The sequence below is a fragment of the Vicugna pacos genome, chromosome 7 (assembly GCF_048564905.1).
Source record: "Vicugna pacos chromosome 7, VicPac4, whole genome shotgun sequence".
NCBI lineage: Eukaryota > Metazoa > Chordata > Mammalia > Artiodactyla > Camelidae > Vicugna > Vicugna pacos.
In genome coordinates, this window is record NC_132993.1 from 75,703,695 (window position 1) to 75,721,610 (window position 17,916).

At 37.9% G+C, this 17,916-nt stretch overlaps 1 protein-coding gene across 1 annotated transcript in view; it reads left to right on the plus strand.

Annotated features, from left to right (window-relative positions):
• Window positions 1-296: 296 nt before the first annotated feature.
• LHFPL3 (LHFPL tetraspan subfamily member 3) overlaps window positions 297-17,916 on the plus strand; it is a 404,020-nt gene continuing 386,400 nt past the window's right edge. The window contains exon 1 of the mRNA XM_072965207.1: window positions 297-347. The gene's annotated coding sequence lies outside the window, so the exon portion shown is untranslated. The remainder of the gene's footprint in view (window positions 348-17,916) is intronic.

Consider the following 17,916-nt stretch of genomic DNA (forward strand, 5'->3'; position numbering starts at 1 on the left):
ATTCATTATTCCTGTTTATAAAATAGGAAATGGAAGCTTAAAAAAGTTAGCAAGTTTCCCTAAATCGAACAGGTAAAGTGACAGCTAGAATTCTAATACAGAGTGACTCATTTCTAACTGTATCTGGCTAGGAGTCTCTTTTTCCTTTATTGTCCTCTAGATAAGGATTCATAAATTTTCACAAGTATGCTGTCAAGTCAAAGTCTTCACTAATTTAAAGCTTTCCATTTATAACCCAGCCACTCTCCACCTAGATCCTTGCCAATTGGGAGCTTTCTGGTGAGCTGGGACCCAGATGAATGGAGATGTAATTGTGCTGCAGATATATTCCTATTTGCCTGGAAACTGTGAGTCCAATGATTGTAGACTGGGGCCAGCGCAGCATCCTTGCAGGCAGACGTTAGAGGGAGAGTTTTACCTGCAGAATGCAGGCTGAGCTGGACATGTTAAGAGAACAGTTTCATAGCCGACACTAGCAGTGATTGTACAGGGTCGAAGAGATAACTAAGATATATTGCTGCTGTAGACTGAATGTTTGTGTGCCCCCAAAATTCACGTGTTGAAACCTAATCCCCACTGTGATGGTATCAGCAGGTGGGGCCTTTGGGAGTGATTAGGTGATATAGGAGACCCCAGAAATCTCCCTCATCCCTTCCATCATACGAGGACACAACAAGAAGACGACCATCTATGAACCAGGAATCAGGCCCATACCGGATATTAAATCTTCTGGTGCTTGATCTTGGACTTCCCAGCCTCTACAACTGTAAGAAATAAATTTCTGTCATTTATAGGTCACCGAGTTTCTGTTATAACAGCACAGAAAGGCTGACAGTTGCCTATCTGCTATATGCAAGGGAATTCATATATTTTCTATCATTGATTCCTCAGAATCACCCTAGGATGTTGTTATAACTATCTCCATTTTAATTAATACATGAATTAAAGTCAGAGGGTGAGTAACATTCCCACAGTTTGTGTGGTAGAATTCAGACCCAGGTCAAATGACTCCAGAGCCCATGATCTTTCTACTGAATTAAATTCGTTCTCAGAGAGAGATATGTGTAGGTGTGCAGGAAGAAAATATGATGTCATTGCTGCTGTATGGTGGCCAGCTCATGTCAGGTGTCCCAGGTGACTGACTGGGAAATGCAATGGAGACAACAGATATTCACTGTTCTCTTCTTGTGACCAAAGGCAGTGTGCTAAAACCAGTGGAATTCAAAAAGACATACAACACACGCTCTACTTTCAGGGAATTTATAGTTTAGGGAACATTCTAGGATATCTACAGTGTCTGTCTTTCTGGAAAACTGTGCTTAATAACCTATACCTCTTTGGTTATGAGTTAGAAAGCCCTTAGACTTTGGCCACTTAATAGCTGGTGGATCTTGGGTAGCCTCGGGAACCCTTCTGAGCCACAGTTGCTCTTACAAGACTTACCTCATTAGATTGAAGTGAGGGTTCAAAGGATATCCTGAATAACACATCTGACCCTCTGTTGGATATAAGAATTACTCCTTCTTTCTCCAGGTTACTCTCACGTAGATGCCAGTTGCTTAGCTAGATGCTAATTTCACTCTGCTAGGTTCTGTGGTTGGGGGAAGATTATAAAACATAATCCCTGCCCTTAAGTAATTTAAAGTTTTGAGCAGATAGTCAAGAACAAAAATTGTTTTAAGAGTAGATAGGATAAGTTCTATAAAGAAGGCACAAAAACTGCTATGTGGATCTTATGAAGCAAAAGAAATTAAGAATGGGGAAAACCTTGGTGTCACTGGGGTGTGACCTAGGACTTAAAAGATGTTTAGGATCTCAACCTGAGAGGTGGCGGGAACATAATCAGTAGAGCTCAACTAAGTTCTTTGTGCCTCATTTCCCATTGGTGGTGAAATAATTTTATTTGAATTATCACATTTTCTTTCATGGCAACCATCTAGAAAGTTTAAGTAAAAGTTACATAACTAATAATTCCCCATTTTTCCCTCTCCACAGTCCCTGACAAGCACCATTCCACTCTTTGATTCTGTGAATTTGATGATTTTAGATACCTCATTTAAGTGGAATCATGCGACTTCCTGTGACTGGCTTATTTTATTTACCTTAATGTCTTTGAGGTTCGTTCATGCTGTCATATATTACAGAACTTTCTTCTTATTAAGGCTAAATAATATTCCATTGTATGTATCTATCAAAATTTGTCTATCCATTTATCTGCTGATTGATATTTAAGGTGTTTCTACATCTTGGCTGTTGTCAGTAATGCTGCAATAAATGTGGGAATACTAATATCTCTTTGAGATACTGATTTCAGTTCTTTTAATAAGTAGCCAGAAGTGGAATTGCTGGATTGTATGGTAGTTCTACTTTTAATATTTTGAGGAAACTCCATACTGTTTCCCATAACGGCTACACCATTTTGCAATGCACAGGGTTCCACTTTCTCTACATGCTTGACAACACTTGGCTTTTGTTGTTTGATAATAGCCGTCCTGATAGGTATAAGGTGGTATCTCATTGTGGTTTTGAATTTGCATTTCCCTGATGATTAGTGATATTGAGTACCTTTTCTGTACCTGTTGGCCACTTGTGTGGCGTCTTTGGAGTTACTAATCAAGGGACATAAAGTTGCCGTTAAGCATGACTAAAGAGAGCTAGAGATCTGCTGTACAGCATTGTACCCATAGTCAACAATAATGTTTTGTACCCTCAAAAATTTGTGAAAAGGGTAGAGATCATGTTAATTGTCCTTACAATAAAATAATTTTTTTAAAAGAGAAAATTAAGTGATAAAAATGGAAGAAAAGGAGGGAGGGTAACAGATTAAAGGCCAAGCAGGTAAAAACGCAAGTGTAGAAATGTAGAAGTCTGAGAGGGGAAAAAAAGAAGAAAAAAAAAAAGAACTAGGAGAATGTTAGTAAAGTCAAGGGAGAAAGACTGCAAAAAGAAGACAAAGTAGATGATGACCAACTAGTGTAGTGAGGGCAGAGGGCAGTTATCAGTGGTTAAAGAATAAACGGAAAATGAGGAGCATGTGACATTGTTGTAGAAGAGATGAGAAAGGAAAGTGGCTGAGAGCAAAATAGAATTGCTACTCTGTTTTTAGATAATATAATCATGGCTGCTTTATAGTTTTCAGCTTTTCAGATTAAAAATTATGGACTGATCATTTAAGAAATTTAATGTATATTTTCAGATACATTAAAACATGTATGTATATTAAATTTAAACCTTGGGACAACTTTCCACTATCCAAGTCTGAACTAGTCATGGAATAAAACTTAGCTTTGACCCAAGTAATGCTTAAAAGAATTATGATTCAGTTTATTTTATTTTTTCTAAGTAAAGCAAGGCAGCCCAAAGTGGCTATAAACTAAAAAAAGATAGATTAACCCACAGGAGGAGCTATGATGTAGTTTGATTCTCCTCAGTCCTTAGCTACATTATATATTTGGAATAAAGTAAGAATAACTATTTCTCTTTTCCTGATTAAAAGCATTTTATGCTTTAAATTATGTCCTCTAAGTCTGATGTATAGATTTAATTTCTAACATTTCCATAATTTCTAACAATAAAGAGCATGCATTTCTTTCATCTTAAAAAAAAGATCTAGTAAATGGGATAAGGTGGACTTGAACCTATGTATTATTATCATTCTAAATCCAGTGATTTTTCACTTCAGCGCTGGCTGTCAACTAATTTCACTGTCTCTGGGGATAGGATTATAATCAGATTGCCTATGGTTTGTATTTCTTTTGAGCCTTCTTCTAAAATGGGATGGATTAGGAAACCCAGAAATTCCCTACTTTCACATATTGGACTATTTGCTTGGCCCAACAAACCCAGAGACATGTGAGTGGGCCTTTTCTGACCCAGTTTTATTATCCAGCACAGTTTGCAATGACTAAGTCCACTCCTTCGATCTTTGAACCTTCTTTCCTGGTTTTAACAGTATCTAATCTATGCAAGAGGAATGTTTGAATTATATTTTTTCCTCATTTCTGTTATTTCAGACTCCCTTGTTGTCCAGTTTCAGCCAATAGCAAAGGTTAATTTTTGAGCTATCTTGTTCTTTTGGGAACAGTTTTTCTCCAGATTGGATTTAACTTTCACATATGAATGTGTAGTGTTTATACATACCAGCTGGTAATTTATTCACCAGATCTTCAGATATATAGAGTAAATATGATAGTTTTCTGCATTCCCCAAATATTGATCAGTACTGGACAGTATGATACAACTCTGTTGTTCTACACTGGTGTTATGTGAATCGAGCAGATTATGATTGGAGCTCAGCCCTTGAAACCAAGAAGGAAGCTATCAGGCCCAGTTCATTTTTTCACCACAACTTCATAGTGTTGATCAGTACAGTCTATCTCAGAAATTGCAAATAGATTACACTCCATATGCCAATTATGAGCTAGTGGGTAGTGGCTGTCTGGATGCTCAAGGCAGAAGTCTGAGACATATTTATGTTGGTTGGAATGAGCTCTGTGATAGACTAGCAATGCCTACGTTTTGTGCTGAGGGGGCAGGTGGGACAGAAAAGGAGTCGCAGCACTAGTGGAGTGATTGTCTAACCCTGTTGAGAGAGAAGAAAGTAGCCCTCAGTCCTTGCTCCTTGCTCAGAAAACTAAAAAAGTGGCCTTCCTACATCTTGATTTGATAAAATCTGTCAGAAAGTTTAAAACTGTGTGTGTGTGTCTATGTATCTGAAAGTTATTAAGGCTTAAAACTATCAAAGAATATTGGGTGAATCCTTGGTGTTGCTCCAGTTCTCAGAAGATTTGTTTCTGTTCAAGAATAGACTTAACTTTTTGCTGAAAAGTTAAAAATTTCTCATAATCTCACTATCCAAGGATAAGTACTATTAGCAGATGTTATCTTGTGAGCAGATTGTAAATATTTTCCCATTTGTCCAGTAGTTCTGAAAATAAAGTGAATGCATACTATTTCATTATATTGAAATAACTAAAACATGTAACTATTCCCTTCTTTTTGGGTGCCTGAGTGATTTTCAATGATTTGCTGTTACAAATAATGTGACAAATATCTCTGAACATAAATCTTTGCTTGTATGTTTGACAATTTCTCTTGACTCCTAGAAATGGAATTAGTGGAGTATTATAAATTAGCAGGCTCATTACAGGTCGAAAAATTTCTTTCTTTTTTTTTTTGGCTGTTTTATTTTTTCTCTCTGTATATGTATATGTATATGTATATGTATATGTATAGTCAGTTTACAATGTTGTGTCAATTTCTGGTGCATAGCACTATCAATTTGCTCTCCTGCCAACTTCATTAGAGCTTGTATCTCTCAGAAAGCCATGCACTGATGGTATACCTCCTTTTCTCATGCTCATCTCCTCCCTTTTCTGGTTCCCATAGTTTCCTGGGTGTAAGAATTTCGGAATGAATGTAGCGGGAGGTACCCAAGGAGAATGGGTGTTGCTAACACTTAGTAACCGTACATAACAAATTCATGGCAGAAGATAGTGCAGAGGTTTTTGATTGGTTCTGGTGCTAGATTATTGGGTCCAGGGGCCAGGAAGAGTCAGGGCAGGGAGTTGGAAGGTGGGGAGAAAATCTCTCTGTCTTTCCAAGTTTTCGGTATTATTTCAGTGGAAACTACACGGGTGACTCTAGTTCAGATTCTCGGTTCATTTCTACTGGCCCTGCTTCCTCCAAATTCTATGGCAGTACTCCAGGTTTTGTTTTATTTTATGTTTTAATGATTTAGCTGTGTGTGTGTGTGTGTGTCTGTCTGTCTCCACAGGGCTGCTGTGAGAATCAACTGGATAACATAATGAATGTGAAAACAAGTTAAAAGTTAACAAATTTAGTGACTAACGGGGTGTAATAATCCATAATCTGGAATATTTCACCATTAAACTGACCCACTAAGTCATGTGTGAGTTATAACACATCTTATTAAAGATTCAAACAAGGTCATTCAAAGGACATGAACAGCACATTATTTTGCAGCAGTGAGGCAAGTGTGTGTAAAAATGTACTTAATATTGTGTTGATTAATATGGATCATACAAAGATAATCACCAAACGATCTTAATGATTCTACAAAGAAGCAGCTAAGAAAGATATCAGTAAACATGTAAATTAAAACATTTGAAGGATGGCTTGGCAAAGGCAAATGTCTAATGCTGATGTGTCTTGAGTATCTCAGTGTGATTCTAAGTGATTTTCAGAAGTGATTCATTTCCTCAATCATGCAAGAAAACAGGAATTTTATAGGACCCAGCGAGAAATTATTTTAATGGAAAACACCTTCTCCTGTGCCTTAAACACTGCAGAACAGAGAAGGCATGTTGACTATGCCCTCCTAAAAGTAGACTCTTTCCAATTGGATTAATTTCAACGAGGATATTTTAGTTAAAAGGTAATAAGGGCTGAACCTGTGTGGAACTTGTTACAACTCCATCTCACGCGTGCTGGTGGCCAGTTGGTTTTGAATGTGTTAACCTCTCGATTTATGACTTACAAGTTCAGTTCTGGGTTCCAGTAGTTCTTCTTATTGATAACAATGTTGATTTCTTATCTTTATATGTGAAAGGATTAACAAGATGATAAATAGCTGCAATGTATTAAGAATACCTTGGAGTCATTACTCCGAAGGGCAGGTTATTTTGGCTAGATACTAGTATAACTTTGTGACAAACGGTGACAGGAGGGAAAGATAGTTTATATAGTTTTTGTATATTTTTGGAATTAAAAAGTCTTAATTCTTTGAAACATGCAGGAAACATGTGTGTCCTTCAAGGACTCTCCCTGCTCTTTTCCTAAAATCACCCATCATAGACCTAATTGAGGCTTAGAAGTAACAGGTTTAGAACATGAAAATAGGCTACCCAGAAGAAGTCCTCAGAAGACAAAATTTCTCCTTTCAACTCCTTTTATGGTTGTGGGTTTGTCCTAATTTCATTTGAGTCTATCAGAATATGAGCAGGACAAATAGCACACACATGAAAAGCAGTTCCAACAAGGGCAATATTGAAAGTAAACCAAAGAAAAATTTTCCTTTTAGAAATAATACTGCAGTACTGTAATTCAGATGTTAAAAAGTAAAAACATTTATTTAAATTTGTGGCAATCTATGGAACTAGATTTGCTAGCTCCAGAAAACAGGTGCAAAACAAGTAGCAATATTTTAAGTTGTTTTTTAAAAATCTGTTTAAGCCACAGAAGATGTGGCTGAAGTTCTCCATGCACAGCTCCTTTCTGATTGTTCAGATCAGAACAAGAAGCACATTGGCATAAAATTAAGGTGAAAAGAATGTGATCTTTCTCATTTTACTACCTCTCTACTACTTCTTGTCTGCCAGCAAAAGGCACTAATCTAAGATCCAGTAAGATCTCCCCTCAATTTCAACAAGAACTATGACTTAATGAGTGTTTACTGTGGTTTTAAGCAATGTATTAAGCCCCTTATGTATATGACATTGTTCATTTAATCCTCTCAGCAGTGTCTGGAGGAAGCTTGGCTCTCTCCATTTGACAGATGAGGAGGCTGAAGTAAAGACAGATCAAATAACTTGTGCAGAATTTTGCAACCTATGAGAGGTGGCATCACATCCAGTGCTCCTGCTCTTTACCAATCCACTCCACTCCCCTGCCTCCCTGTGTGCGGCTGCTCTGTGAAGACTGTCACAGAGAGGGAAGAAATGAAAGTAGAATTGTTTATCAGTTATTCACAATAAACGTAGATAACACAAAGCACCAAATAGTGAAATCTTACTCACACATTATAATGATCTTATCCAGTATCAAGCTTCACTAATAATTTCAAGGATACAAATAATTGCAGGGCATAGGCAAAGCAGGGAGTGGTCTAGAATCTGCAACACAGTACCCCAGGTCCTTTCTTGTTGCACCAGGATACACTCTGGGCCAAGATAAACACAGAAGGTATGTAAGTGATGTGTGCAGTTCATATGGCTTATATAAAAGTAGAATGTCCATTTTATAATAGAGAGTTCCATAATTTATGTGACATTTTCTATTTCTGTCTCATAAATTTGTAGATTCCAGCTATGTTTGCCATAAGCAATCCAGGCACATCCTACTAAAAGTATTCTATTGATAAGAACTCTTCTGCTAGTAAATACCATTCATTTATCAGATCTGTCCTTAGCATGTTTACAAGGAGATTTGAACTAGTCACTTGCCCTCTTTCTTTCCAAAGCTCTTCATCTCCTTCTAGTCCACCCCACAACCATACACAATAAAGGAAGAGGATGGATTGCAAACCGGCTCCTAACCCACTTCCTTGCAATCTTAGAAGAAGAAATGGTAGCTACTGGTCTCTTTTCATAATCAACTACTGGCTTAGAATATGTCAGGCAAAGGGAAGGAAAAGGATAGGCTCTGACTTGTTGCCACCTGCAGATTCCATCCCCATCAGAGCAGTCAGATTGGTGGTCAGCATCAGCCAACAGAGTGAGACCCCAGGTGGTGCTAACCAGCTTCTTCTCTCACATGAACTAGGTGTTGTTAAACCCAGCTTGACATAAAGGCCATGTTGTAGATTTTGCATCCCCACCTTGTTTGTCTTTGCCAGGATATGCCTGATCTTCCAGTTGGCCTTTGCCCTTGGTTCTTCTCTGAATCCTCAACATCCACAACAATTATTCTGGCTCAGATTTAGAAAGAACTTATGTGTCAGGTACTCCTCCAAGGTCTTTTTTTCCCCAAAGTGAACAGACACTTTATTGCTCAGAAGAAAAGTGCTCGACTGAGGAGCTTGTCAGCCAAGATGGCCAGTAGAGACAGCCCCAGCCGTAGCTTTGGGCCACGTGGTCCTTTCCGGGAGACTTCTGCCATCCTGTCCTTGTTTCAGGTATGCTGGAATCAATTGCCTTTCTTTTCTGTCCTTGTACGTGGGCTTTTCCAGGTATTGTCATGGCAGTTGTCAACTGTCATGGCGCTGGCGGGCGTGTCACTTAGCATGCTATTGTGTTACAATGACCGTATAATGACGCTCAAGGTCCACTGAAGATCAAATTCCCCACCATCTTGGGCTTCACAGGTTCTAAACAGTTCTTGTTTCTTCTCTTTGCCTCCTGATACTTAGGTAAGAGTAGTTTCTATTTAAGGGAGGGGCAGAGGTATGATCCTGGGGGCAATAGCCTTGGTAACCAGGACCCTGCTCCAAGGCTTCACTATTGTTTCTTTTTTTTTCAAAGTCTTTTTATATCAGCTCATTTAATCCTCAGAACAATCCTAAGGGGGAGATGCTATTATACCTATTTTATAGGTGAGGAAACTGAGGCACATAGCAGTAAGATAACTTTCTTAAGGTCCCATAGTCAGTCAGAGGTAGAGTGGGAATTGGAACCCAGGTTATCTGGCTTGAGTCCATGCTCTTCACCCATGTGCTCCTCCTGCCTTCTCTAAGAGAACTCAGCTCCATGTCCTTCACCTCTGGTAGAACCTTTCTAGGATGCTCCAAACGATGGTATGCTCTGCACTAGAAACAGCGTTTACTCATAGAAATGCCATCTCCCATTGTTTTTAGTATCCTAGGGTCTTTGTTTATGACTATTTTGTATTTCCATCATAGCACCAGACAAGGCTTCCAAATTGTGGATGAGATTGCCTGTTTTTTTGCCAGGAACCTTTTAACTTTTTTAACTTTTAATTTGACCCACAAGCCAGAGTAATTTCTTTTCTGCATTAAAAAGTGATTTAAAATATAAAATTCTCTCACTTACTAGAAAAAACAGACTTTAAAAAAGGATTATATTACAGTAGAGTTAGGATAGTTAAATGAATCCCTTCATCTCTTCTTTTTTAAATTTTTTTTTATTTTTTAAATTTAATAAATTTTTAATCATTTTTTAAATTAAAGTACAGTCAGTTACAATGTGTCAGTTTCTGGTGTATAGCACAAAGTCCCAGTCACCTTCATCTCTTCTTAATGTGGCACTTTATTTCTCCATTATATCAATGAAAGAGAGCTATATCACACAAAAGTTTATTTTTTCCTTTGATACCTGTTCATTTGCATTTAGTATAAATGGTAGATGGAGAATCAAAGTTATAACAAAAATGATGAACCATCAGTCACAGGGGCTTTCATACTTTATCCATGTGAAAAATATCCTCTTAATTAGAATTGCCCTTTTGCTTTTTAAGAAACATAGATTTTCAGTAATAAGAAGAGGAAATTGCAGCTGATGAGTTTTTCAGGATCCCTAGCAGATGAATTTCTGTGTGGATTTTTTAAAGGATCTTGTGGAAGGAGAACATTGTTAAGCATTTAATAGAGTTTCTGAGGATCCTCTGTATTCTGAGCAAAATATGATTGTACCCCAATTTGAGGAAATGAAACACAGCTGTCCTGATATTTTTAAGAAAATTGTAGGGGAGACACTATGTGCAATCAATTAAATTGTTCTTTTTCCCCCTTTCAGAAGACAGAAGAAAATTGTAAATGTAGAGTTGCTGCTGAGAATGTAAATTGGCTAGAGTATCTGTTTATGCTGTTAGATTTATGCATAAACTGTAGATGGCACAAAGTCTTATTGACCTTAGCAGCTAAGCAGTGATCCAAAACAGGCTCGTTGCATTCAATTTCATGCTACCTACCAGCAGTCTTAACAGTTCAGTTTTGAGGGTTGAACTCTCTTACTGATTTGAAAAGAACTTTGACAAATTCAGTTAATGTTGCCATCTAAAATTTTTATCCACCATGTCAAATGAGTGTGTTTCCAACATTTAATAATGGCATTGCTCAGAATGTGTTTGGATTTAATGGTCATTAGCATTCATTCATGGGTCAGTCTGAGAAGAAAACAAATTGCCCCATATTGTTACACCACCAGTAAATGTTAACTCCATTAGCATATAATTGAGATCATGATGAAAAACAAGGAGTACAGAAATTGATTTAAGAGCATAACTTTTTATTCAACAACTAGTGTCAGTTTGAGTGGAGCCAAGAAATTGGAAATTGTAACAGAAAAGTGGGAGAATAAATTTTTAATCCTTTATCAAGGACACTTGCTTACTCATACAACTATTAATAACTGTTCAACAACAAATATTCTGTTTGTGATGCCTGTACTAGGTGCTAACAACAAAATAGTTATGATAAAATTTCTGACTTGAGAACTTGATTGAGTGGCTGTCAGTCTTAACTATTCTGTGAATGATACTTGATATTTTTTTCCTAATACCAGAGTGGTAGATGGATTCCCTATCTCCAAATGCTATTTTGAAATTCCTACTAAGAAAATAATAAGTTATCGTATCAGATTGGATACTACAGACTTTGATTCGTTCATTGTTTCTTTCCTTCCCACTTCTTCCAGAAATTCTGAAAATTAAGAAAAGTACATAATATGGAAGACAATGGTGAAAAATTGGTAAACCATGGCTATACCCTCACCCCAACCCCGATATAATATTTTCCTAATGTTACTTTCCAGTTCTTGACTCCCTAAGTACATATTTTCACATGCATATAATCATAAAACAATTCCATTTTCTAGCCCGATTTTTTCATTTAATGTGATACATAAATATACTTTTAATTAATAAGTTTTTCAGGACAGTTTTAGGTTTACAGGAGAAATGGGCAAAAGTACAGGGAATTTGCATATGACCCTCTCCCTCTGCCCAGTTTCCCCTATTGATATCTTGCATTAGTATGGAACGCTTGTTAAAATTGATGGGCCAATGCTAATACATTGTTGTTAAAGTCTAAAGTATACATTGGGGTTCGCTCTTTGTACATTTGTTCTTCAGTTGATGAATGGATAAACTGTGGTATATCCAGAATATTATTCAGTAATAAAAAGAAATGTGCTATCAAGCTAAGAAAAGACATGAAGGAACTTTGAATGCATATTGCTGAGTCAAAGAAGTCAATCTGAAAAGGCTTCACGCCATGGGAGTCCAAATATATGACATTCCAGAAAAGACAAAACTATGGACACAGGAAGCAAAATCAGGGGTCGCCAGGGGTTAGGTAGGAGGAAGAGATGAGTAGGTGGAGCACAGAGTTTTGTAAGGCAGCAAAACTATTCTTATTCTGTATGATACCATAAGAGTAGATACATGTCATTAAAAATTTATCAAAACCCATAGACACATAAATATTTTTATACTTCTAGATAGTTGTATAGCATTCTTGGTTGAAAACAACAGAAATGTAGCTCATTTAAGTAGGAAAAGAATTATTAAGGGACATTAGCTTCTAGAATTTCTAGGAGGGCTATGGTTGACTAGCGAGCCCAAAGCAAGGGCCCAGTCAGGTCTCCAGCATGAGGAGGAAGCCACCATGTACTGGACGCTGAAGCTTGTGCTGGAGACAGGCTGACATGGGTCGGTAGATACCTCTCATCTTGGGTTGCATTGTGGCCCCCTAAAAGAGAGGTTGAAGTCCTAACCCCTAACATTTCCAAATGATGTCCTTTAGAACGTGACCTCATCTGGAAATAGTTGCCGACGTAACTAGTGAAGATGAGGTCATACTGGAGTAGGGTGGGCCCTTAATCCAAAATGACTGATAGCAATATCCTTATGAGAGGAAGGAGATGCACAGGGAAAGAGATGGCCATGTGGCGATGAAAGCTAGAAGAACAAAAGAATGATTCTCCTCTACAGGTTTCAGGGGAGGCACGGTCCTGCCAGCACTTTGATTTTGGACTTCTGTCTCCAGAACCATGAGACAATACGTTTCTGTTGTTTTAAGCCACCTAGTTTGTGTGACTTTGTTACAGCAGCCCTAACAAACTAACATATCACCTACCACTATGACATCTACTTACTGCTCTCACTGTCTCCAGAGAGAAACCTTCCCTGACCTTTCTTTCTGACTCACTAGCTCCTCTTTAAAGCATGGCAGGAGCATCTGAGCAGCGAATCCTAGGACACATGTCTGTGCCCCAGCTATAGGGAAGGCTGGGAAAATGAAGATCTGGCATCTTCTGCTTTCTGTAGGCTCTCATTGCAACTCATGAGGTATGGAATTCTCCCAACCTTAGGAAGGATGCCAGGCAACCGAAAGGAATGATAAATGTGTGATATAATTGACTTTATAATTGTGAATTTTAAGGGCCGCATAATATTCCATTATGTTGATGCCATTTCTAAAAAGCTTTTTCTGTTTATTGCAGGCAGAGTAATTTCCAGATTGCTAGTATTTTACATGGTGATATATCTTTGTCTATAAGTTTCTGGTTCTGTTGAGCCATGTCTTAAACGAAATGTTGCAGCGTTCATGACTCCAAGTACATATTCATAGATTTCTTTTCAAAAACATCTTCTCAGTTTATAACTTCACAGGTAGTATATATATATATTTGTTTGTTTCATCATAATCCTAGTATTAAGTGATTTTTTAAAAAATTTCTTTGTATTTAATTGGTAAATACCTTAAGGTTGATTTGATTTGCATTTACTTGACCTTTAGAAAGAATAAATATTTTTCCACATTGAGTTTTTATGTTGCATTTCTTCTGGTCTGATTTTATGGGGGCCTTGCTATTTTTTGAAGGATATATTTAAACAAGCACTTTTTAGATATTAGTCTTGAGAGATGTTAGGTTGCTGCCAGTAGTTTTGCTGAGGATCAACCAAATTGTATATGAATTATCAAAGAAAGCAATCCTTTATTTCCAAGTTACATGAATTAAAATAGACAAGGAAGTTGTGTCCTATCCTATGGCATGCCTAATATACCGTACCACACTTGGCAATGCCTGCCCCAGGGCAGGTATGCTGAGATGCTCAATAAAATGTCAATAACAGGTAACTTTCATGTTATTTTTATGTTGTGGGTATTTCCTATTGTTCTTAAGATAAGTAAAATAAAAACTTCACTTACCCGTTGTTTCAACAAATATTTCCTGGAGGCAAGAGATTGCACCAGGCACAGTAGATGATTCAACAATGACCATAGGTCAAGTGGCTTTACATTGAGTGCAAGAGATGAGAAAGCTTGCCATGAGCTGTAATACATTGTGATAAGCCTCCTAAAAAACAAAGAACTATGATACAATGTGATAAGCCTCCGACAAGTGATACAGATTTTCTTAGGATTTCAGAGAAGCAGGGAGTCACTTCAGAGTGTAATGAGTCCAGAAGACGTCACAGAAGGGAAGGATTTCACCCTAGACTTTAAGAGTGAGTGTGATTTCAATGAACAGAGATGGAATGGAGGCATTCCAGGCAGCAGGGATGACATGAGGAAGACACAGACAGGAAAGCATCCATCAATCATGCCCCAAGAATGAGAAATAATTAGTGGTATTCTAGCTAAAAGGTAGTGAATCCCTTCCACTGTGTCAGGCCCTGTGCTGACTCTGCACTGCATGTGCATTATCTAATTAAATCCTTAGAGCCAGACTGTCAGACAAATACCACTATTCTTTCTATTTTATGGATGAGAAAACCATAGCTCAGGGAGGTTATGTAATTAGCCAAGGTTACATAGCTACCAGGGGTGGAGTTCATAGCTTGAATCCTGGTTTGTCTGACTCTAGAGCCCAAGCTCGATACCGCATGTGAGAAAATTGTTTCACACAGTAAAACTAGCAGATGAAATTTGGTTGCAGTTTAGACTGCAAGTTGGAAATTAATAGATGATAAACCCAAGGAGAAGAGATATATTGGCGAAACCTATGGAAGGTGCGTTAGTGTCATGTGAAGAGGTTTGAACTTCATTAGCAGGGACAGAAGTGCCACTGGGGTTCTGAGCAGCAGAGTGATAGGTTCAGAGTGTTGCTTTGGAAGGGCAATCTGGTGCCATCATATAGAATTTTTTCAAAGAGAGATACTGAGTTAAGGAGATAGGTTAAAGAGAGAACTTACCATTGGCAAGGTAACAGGAGCTTGAAATATAGTTGAGAGATTGGTATAGAACTATTGTTGTGAATTTGAAAGCCATTTCTAAGATAAGTGAGCATAATTTAGTGACCTGTGGAAAATGAGGACAAGGAAAGGAGAGGAAGAAGTCAAAGATACATTTGTGTTTCAGATCTGAGTGACTGGAGGATTTTGATACCACTAAAAACACAGACCTAGATGTTAAAAGGAGAGTGGATTTTTAGGGGCAAGAATGTAAACTTGACTTTAGACATGTTGACTCAGAACTAGAACTTGGAAGAAGGGTGAAGTTAAAGCTACAGATCTGGGGGTCCTCTGAGTGGAGATTTTAGTTGAGAGCATGTATATTGGTTGAAGGAAAGGCTGAAGAGGATGCGATGGAGGTCAGAAGCCCCGGAATATCACAGTGAGGGGAAGGGAGGGAGGAAAAGGGGCGGGGAGGAACACGGAGAAGTAACCGTCTTCTCTGTGTTATGATGGGGTAGAAATATGATTGAACTGAACCAGGGCACCTAGAAATACCATTGAAAAGCTTACTCTCATCCTCAGACTCCAAGTGAAAAAAAAAGTTCAGGGCAGGCAAAGAAAGGAGAGGAGCACTTTCTAGTAGATAGCTTTAGCTCAAACCCCAGGAAGAGTTCCAGGGGTTCAGACTTGGCCACGTGGAGGACCCCATCTGCCTCGGCTGGATAAGCCTGAAGAGCCCAGAAGCAAAGCAGGATGGAAAGCACTTTTCTGGGCCTTCTTCCAGGAGCTATAGCCAGGCTTTCTCATTGCTTTTGCTACACAGAAAGGACAGAACTAGAGAAGGCCACGCTAGTAGTGGGTCCTGACCCCCTGGCACAGTGGTCAGCAAAGTGTCCATGGCATCCTTCCCTCCCTTGCATTGGTAGCCAAGCCACCAGACATAGAACAGCTAGGACTGTCCTCTGCCTTTTGTTTAACAGAGGCAGGACAGACAAACAAGTAGGTAACAGAGATGCTTGTCAAAGAAGAAAAGAGGAGCTGAGAGATAGAGGTGGTGGTAAGGGTTGAATTCCATCTGAGGACAAGGCAAGGTGAAAACTGAAGAAAAGTTGCATTTTAGTTTCTAAAATTTAAATTTAGGTGGTTGCCATCCAAGGGATGAATTTAGTAGGATAGTTGATTTAAAACATATTAACAGAATTAAAGAATAATCATGTGGGAAGCATGGAAAAGACTATATTTTGCAGTAATTTGAGTCTAAAGTTGTTTTGTTTTGTTTTGTTTTGTTTTTATTGAAGTATAGTCAATTTACCATGTTGTGTCAATTTCTGATGTACAGCATAATAGTTCAATCATACATATACATACATATATTCCTTTTCATATTCTTTTTCATTATAGATTATTACAAGATATTGAATATAGTTCCCTGTGCTATACAGTATAAACTTGTTGTTTATCTATTTTATATATAGTAGTTAGTATCTGCAAATCTTGAACTCCCAGTTTATCCCTTCCACCCCTATCCCCCCTGGTAACCATAAGTTTGTTTTCTCTATGTCTGTGAGTCTGTTTCTGTTTTGTAAATAAGTTCATTTGTCTTTTTTTTAAGATTCCACATATAAGTGATATCATATGGTATTTTCTTTCTCTTTCTGGCTTACTTCACTTAGAATAACAATCTCCAGGTCCATCCATGTTGCTGCAAATGGTATTATTTTATTATTTTTATGGCTAAGTAGTATTTCGTTGTATAAATATACCACAACTTCTTTATGCAGTCATCTGTCGATGGACATTTAGGTTGTTTCCATGTCTTGGCTATGGTATATAGTGCTTCTGTGAACGTTGGGGTGCATATATCTCAAAAGTTTTTTTTCAGTAACTCATAATGTAGTTATAAAATAAAAAGTTCTCTGTCAAAATACACTTTTCGCTGGGATGAATAAATGACAACAACTCAAAGGCATAGCCAGACTGAGACATTTGTAGTTGTTATTGTATATTGTTTAAAAGACAAGGGAGATTGGCAGAGAGAGGAAACCGCAAATGTAGTAAGTTTATGCAAAAGAGAAATATGCATTTAGTGAAGTAAGATCCTGGAGGACATGAGAAAGGATAGAATTAGAAAAGGATTTATCACTGAAATTTTTCAAAAAAGGAAAATGCTGTGAATTTTTAATAAAACTGGTCTTAAGGCAAGAATAGTTTTGTTCCAGTAGATTTAAGGAAGAAATATAAAAGGTGGACAGATTTAGGTGAGGATAGAGAAGAGAAAAGGTGGAAGTGAGTCCTGACCAGAAAGGCTTTGGGGCAGGAGGAAACTGGATGTGTTGCAGCCTACCACCTGTTAGCTGATTTTTATGGAATGTATCATAGAGTTAGGAGTCAGAAGGAAAAGACCCAAAGGAGCACACTAGGGAGAAGGAAATGGGCTGAAAATATGATTTGAGGTAGAGGAACATCACATATGATGGGGGGAAGTCACTTGAAAGTCTTCTTGGGAAGAGGCCATGAAGATGATTTTTTTTTTCCGGCAGTCTCTTGAACTAGAATAAATGAAGTGTTCATTGAGAATTGGAGAGGCTCAGCTAGGGAAGCCAGAAAGAAGATGATGGCTGTCAACCCTGGAGATTACATGAAGCACTAGAAGAGAAAAAGCTCTACAGAAAAATGAAAAGGGGGAGAATAAGATAAGTAACCAGGACTTAGAGGAGGAAGAAATGGATTTGGAAATTGTTCAGGCATGGAAAGCAAAGATTGTCCTGGTCCTCCTGACTTCCTCCTTTCCCAGAATAAATTAGGTTGGATTATATGGCTTATAGAGATTCACTTATCTTCAACTAACTTTTGTTACAAAACAGTTAACCAAGAATTCTAGAATTATTAACTGTCTATGTGAATTGGGCAAGTTACTTCATCTCTCTAAGCCTCAGCTTCTTTATTTATACAAAGGGGATAATAATGTAGTAGCTACATCCTGGTGAATATTAAATATGGTGTTGCACCAAAAAAGGGTCCCAGAACCAGCAACTGTTACACACTCATTAATATTCCCCATTACCATGATGATGGGGATGTAAAATACATTGGAAATTC